Source organism: Piliocolobus tephrosceles, unplaced genomic scaffold (assembly GCF_002776525.5).
Source record: "Piliocolobus tephrosceles isolate RC106 unplaced genomic scaffold, ASM277652v3 unscaffolded_25046, whole genome shotgun sequence".
Classification (NCBI taxonomy): domain Eukaryota; kingdom Metazoa; phylum Chordata; class Mammalia; order Primates; family Cercopithecidae; genus Piliocolobus; species Piliocolobus tephrosceles.
Window position 1 is genome coordinate 5,424 of NW_022307695.1, and position 6,220 is coordinate 11,643.

At 42.0% G+C, this 6,220-nt stretch overlaps 1 pseudogene; it reads left to right on the forward strand.

Annotated features, from left to right (window-relative positions):
* Positions 1-3,482, forward strand: part of LOC113221473 — a 6,150-nt pseudogene extending 2,668 nt beyond the window's left edge.
* Positions 3,483-6,220: the final 2,738 nt, after the last annotated feature.

Genomic DNA, 6,220 nt, shown 5'->3' on the forward strand with positions numbered 1-6,220 from the left:
AGTTGTGGTCATAGCTCTAATTATTTTATGGCATTGACCTCTCACTGCTAAGATGTGATTAAAAAAAAGAGTCAAATTCTACAAAACATTTGAATAGATTTACTCTGAGCAAAATTAGAGTGACCATGGCCCATGACACAGCCCTCAGGAGACCTGGCGAACATGTGCCCAAGGTGGTCTTGGTGAAGCTTGGTTTTGCATATTTCAGAGAGACATGAGACATTAATCAAATACATTTAAGATATACATTGGGCCAGCCCATAAGCACAGGAGAACTCAAAACTGGAGCTTTCATGTTACAGGTAGATTTAAGTTTTCTGATTGGCAATTGGTTGAAAGAGTTATTATCAATTTAAAGGAATGTCTGGGTCATGATAAGGGGTTGTGCAGACCACAGATTTATAATGCAGATGAAGCCTTCAGATCATAGGCTTCAAAACTAATAGAGTGTAAATGTTTCTTATCAGACTAAAGGTCTGTATTGATGTTAACCTTGGTTGGCTTTTCCTGAATTCCAAAGGGAAGAGGTCATAATGAAGCATGTCTAATCCCCAATTCCTGTCATGAACTGAGCTAATCTTTCAGGTTCACTTTGGAATGCCCTGGCCAAGAGGAAGGGTCCATTTAGATGGTTGGGAAGGCCTCAGAATTTTAATTTTGGTTTAACAATGCTTGTTTATACTTACAGATTCTGCCTTCAGATTCTATATACATCAGAAGCCTCTCACTTATCTGCAGCAAGTCACTGAACAAGATCTGGAAAGCTCAAAGGGACACATTCTGAAAGGGGGACTTTAAGATGTCAATGTTGACCTCACTATGAAGAAAATGTCTCCTGTGGGTTTTCTGTACATTCTCAATATTTAGTCTAGCCCTGTTTTGTAAATCCCAGATGGTGGCCAGTTGTTACGTGCAGGTTCTAGGTGGGATCCACCTGTCTCTGCATTCTTGGATGTTACAGCAAGCAGAGTAAAACCAAAGGAGAGATCCACTCAAAGAGACTGCACCCTCTAAATAGTATGTTGACTGAAAAGGAAAAAAGCAGCCAGGCGCGGTGGCTTACACCTATAATCCTAGCACTTTGGGAGGCAGAGGCCGGCAGATCATGAAGTCAGGAGATCGAGACCATCCTGGCTAACACGGTGAAACCCCATCTCTACTAAAAATACAACAAATTATCCAGGCATGGTGACACACGCAGGTAGTCCCAGCTACTCAGGAGGCTAAGGCAAGAGAATCACTTGAACCTGGGAGGCAGAGGTTGCAGTGAGCCAAGATCGCGCCACTGCACTCCAGCCTGGGCACCAGAGCAAAACTCCACCTCAAAAAGAAAAAAGAGAGAGAGAGAGAGGAGAGAAAGGAAGGAAGGAAGGAAGAAAAGAGAAAAGGAGGAAAGGAGAAAAGGAGGAAAGGAAGAAAGGAAGAAAGAAAAGAGGAAAAAACTGAGACAACATTCATAGAAGTAGAGTTTTGGGCCAAGCTTGAGGATTGCAACCTGGGAGCATAGATTCAAGCTGCCCTCAATACACACTTCAATTAGCAGCAGTTACAAGTGGATTTGTAAAGGCAAAAGTAAAGGACAAGTAGTGGGCTGATACAGAGTTGTTTGTGAAGAATTCTTATTGATTTACAGAAATAACATTACTGATTGGCTACACATTATTAAGCTATAGGGTGTGGGGTGTAGTGTTCAGTGTGGGATTATTAGGTTAATGTACAGCTAGGTGTGGCAATAGCAAGCAGTTTCAAGAGATGAATGCATAGCTCAAGGCAGTACGATATGATTGTGGCCTCATCTTAGCATCTCTCTGGGCCTAAAATTTGAATTCCTCAAACAAAAGTTTTTCTCTTTTCTCAAATCTCATGATCTGGAATCAGAATTCAGAGAATAGTTTTAGGTCTTGGGTAGAAAAGCAGCAGGTGTTATTTGCACACATGTGGGCATTTGGACAAGAAGGGGAAGGAGAAAGTTGAGATTCTTCTCATATCTACACAATGCACATGGGTTATCCTGACTGTTTCTGGGCCCTGTGGTCTCTGGATCAGTTTTGGGTCTGATGATACTGGGGTCACTGAAAGAGGTGGAATGGTTGACCACTGCCCTGTGGAGTTTGTAGAAATATGGTCTAAAAACTCTCTAGAAGTGACTTTAGAGGACTATAGATCCCAAATAGGCAGATACACCATTCTGCCTGTGTATTTTGGGGGCAGCATGCACTTTGTAGCACAATTGTGGATTGGCTGGAAGCCTGAGAGGGAAAGCCCCCTCCAGTGAGAAGTGTGGTGGGAACTTTATATGTTTATATCATGTCTGGCAATTCCGGACAGTGTCTGGAGAATATAATTAAAAGCAAAATTGGGGAAACCCCAGAAAAGCTCCACAATAATAGAACAGAAAAAAAGCTATTGTATCACACAGTTAAACCAGAATGTGACCGGCTCATTGACAGGCAATCTGCTTAGGAGAGTGCAAAAATAGAAACAAGGTCACCATCATTAGTCCACAAGTGGAGGACCTGACAGCACCATTTGTCATACATAGTTCACCGTAAATTTACCTGGTAATGGGGGGTGGGTATCTGTGTATGCTAATTGGCCATATTCAAAAAATAATAAACTTCATCATTATGACAGGAAGTAGTTTTGCAACTTGGAGCCTGATGCCTGCAGAAGGTAGCCTCCCACTCTCCTACAGGTACTACTGAACAGTTTGCTATCTTCTTGGCTATTTACATGTCAAAGCAATGGGTCCCTACTCCGTGAGCGCTGGTCTGCAGTACTCCTGCTTGCCTGCTCCTGGCAGCCTGTGTCCTCTCTTGACCTCTATTATCTGCCACTGAGGCACAGCCCACAGCAGGCAGCCCATATCCCATGTGAACCCCAACTGTCACAGCTGCACCCCAGTGCTACATCATAGAGTGGGGCCCCTGAGCTGCAGGAGAAGAGCCTGAAGGGCTCCTGGGTAGAACTGTATTTTCTCAATAATGGAAACAGGAGAGTTTCAGCCTCGGTTTCTGTTTATACAGCTGACAGAGGAAAAAAACTGCTAGATTCCCAGCATGAGTCTGGATAGAGCAGCTCCAAGGGTTGTGACTGTGACAGCCCGCCTCTCAAAGGCACCAAGAGACACTAAGAGGTCTTCTGAAACATATACCCAAAGGATTGGAGAGAAAAACAGCTCTCAGTCTGAGGAAGATTGTATTGAGAAAAGAAAGAAGTTGAAAGCATCTTAAAGAAAAACTTAGGTTAGATATGAGATTAGTCAAGTTGGCCAGAAAATATTCCCTGAAGCAGTTCCCCTTTAAACACCCCAAGTGCACAGCTACTCTCAGCATGAGAAACTAGTGTTATGAACAAAGGGAAACTATTCTCAGCAGAATTTCTTAAAGTTTTTCTTCCATCTATGCTGATCTCTCATCTGCTGGCCATTGGATTGGGCATCTACACTGAAACATCTGACAACCCCCACCAGCACTTTCTGATGAAGAACTGGAAGCCGACTTTGTTCATCTAGATGAGTAGATCTGAGCTTGCCACAATGCCAGCTGAAGAGCTGTTATGATCCGTGCGTGGCTGCATCACCTGTGTCTATTTGTTCTGTAATAGCTGCATTCCTAATTTAGTAAAATAAAAGAATAGACTCCAAAATCTTGCTAACATATAATTATACCTATGGGATCAATTAAGCAGTATGTCAGACTAATATCTACTGTAACAATGTGGTAGTGAAGTTTCTTTAGATAATAGATATAAATAACTATAAATATTTAACAGACTAGTCTTAATGTATGCTGTATTTTCTAAAATTATCTGTAACCTTAAGTTAAAATGCTTTATATTTCAAAACAATAAGCAATATTGATATTAAAATTACTACTTCAGGGGTTTGTCCAAAATAAATATTGTGACTTTATATTCACACTATTGTATGAAATACTATTTAATTTACATGGAAGCAGTTGTCTACTAAAGACTACACAAAACTATGCAAACTGGTATTATGTAATAAACAGAAACAAAGGTACAGCTACGCATTCCACTGTTCGGTTCATACACTAAACTGTTCTTCCTTTTGCAATGTAAGTATTACAGTCTCCAAATACTAAGTCATCACCTTAGATGATCAGTTTTCTGTCAAAGAAAAGATACTCAGTGGCTTTTACTCTTCATCACTCTGTATTGCTGAATTTAATCCTATTCTTTGTGCTCAAGTTTTGTGTAATTTTAAAATGAGTTTATCCTAAACAAATCCATGTCTACTTTAAAAGATAGAAAATAGAAACATAAAAATAAAATGAGCTTTGCCAAATCAGAAATAGAACAAAGCTATGGTTCTCAGGTCCCAAAGAAAATCCTGAGTCAAAAAAGAATGACAAAAGGTTGATTTAGCTGTTAAAATAATTTTCATATATTTTAAAAAGCAGGAAAAATACATATAAATGCTTTAAGAAAAGGAAAAAGAACAAAATCTCTTCCCTTACTTTCAAAGATTAATCCTCTTATTTCTAACTCACATTTTCACCTTCAATGGCCAGGTCTAGGGACATGGCTCCTGGATATCTGAAATTTGGTAGGCACTTGATTCAGGTATATAGGGGGTGGTCCTGGGTACACAGTATACACATGAAAGATGGTTTGTGAGAGGGAAAGCAGAAGAGAGAAAGATGCTATCAGAAATCCACAGGTTGGGGAGAGTGCAAGGTAGGTGGAAAGACTGGTTTGTGCTATACACACTGGCCCAGGTGGGACTATATTCTGATTTACTCCTGTGTCCTTGTAGCAGGTGAGATTATAATTAGGTTGTCCAGAACTCCAGTTTGGCAGAGCTAATCAGTTGCTGTTACAAATTTGGTGTCAGGGTGGAGATGTACCGGGAGTCCTCTAAGTACTTTTGTGGGTTTCTGGCAACAAACTTAAGGAGCAAAAGTGCCATAGTGCAATTCCTGAGGATGGGGCCTAGCCCTGGGAGAAGTGTGGCTACATGAATGCCTAGTGGGTATGTTCCCTAGTGGGAGGGAATCATGCGACTGCAGCTGTGAGAGGAGAGGGCTTGTTCTCAGCACTCCTTTCCTCTAAGTTCTCAGTGCCCTCTCTCCCTGGTAAGAGACCCACAGATACAGGATAATGTGCAGTGTGAAAGGCTGTGTGCAGGAGAGCAGAGCTGACCTTCCCCGGACACCTGGAGTCTCAAACCCAGGCCCCTGTGATGCTCCTCTAACACCAAATCTATGGAGTTTGCTGAACACTAAGCAATTCCCCAACACCAGCTGGGTGCCTAAATTTCAATTCTGACAATATCCAGAGTCAGCACAGGCCCCACAAGTTCAGGGCTCAGTCCCACACCATTGCCCTTATTGTCGATGCCAGTCACAAGCCCCGGAGGCCTGTCTATACATCTGAGCTACTGCCTCTAAACTGACAACTCCCATAATCCCCTTTCAAGTTCAATAATTTGATAGAACTTCTCGCAAAACTCAGAAAAACACTGCCCTTAATGTTTACCAGTTTATGTTAACAGATTCGATTCGGGAAGAGATAAATGGAAGAGATGTACAGGACAAAGAAAAGTGGTGGGGAAAGATGCGACTCCTAGGAAATCCTGGTCAATAGCTATGATTAATGACATTCCCATCCTTTGTGTCCTCCAGGAACAGCTTAATAAAAAGAAACACAACACTCTTCCAGTTATGACTTAGATGATGCTCCCTTTTTGCCTATCACATAGCCACACACACGCACCCTGAAAATTTCCATCTTTTCTCATGAAGAATAGGCTGAACAATTTTGTCTTCAGTGGTCAAAACAGAATATGTCTTTTTTTTTTTTGAGATGGAGTCTCACTCTGTCATCCAGCCTGAGTGCAGTGGCACAATGTCGGCTCACTGCAACCTCCATCTCCAGGCTTCAAGCAATTCTCCTGCCTCAGCCTCCTGAATAGCTGGGATTAGAGGCATGTGCCACCCCACCTGGCTAATTTTTGTACTTTTAGTAGAGATGCAGTTTCACCATGTTGGCCATGCTGGTCTCAAACTCCTGACCTCAGGTGTTCTGTCCCTCAGACTCCCAAAGTGTTGGGATTACAGGCGTGAGCCATTGCGCCTGGCCCAAAACAAAATACTTCTTATATAAACATTGCTTAAGTTCCTCTCCCTCTCCCAGGTCCCTGAACTTTGTCCTGTCCTTAGTCTGAGTCAACATACAACCTCACTGTATGAACCTC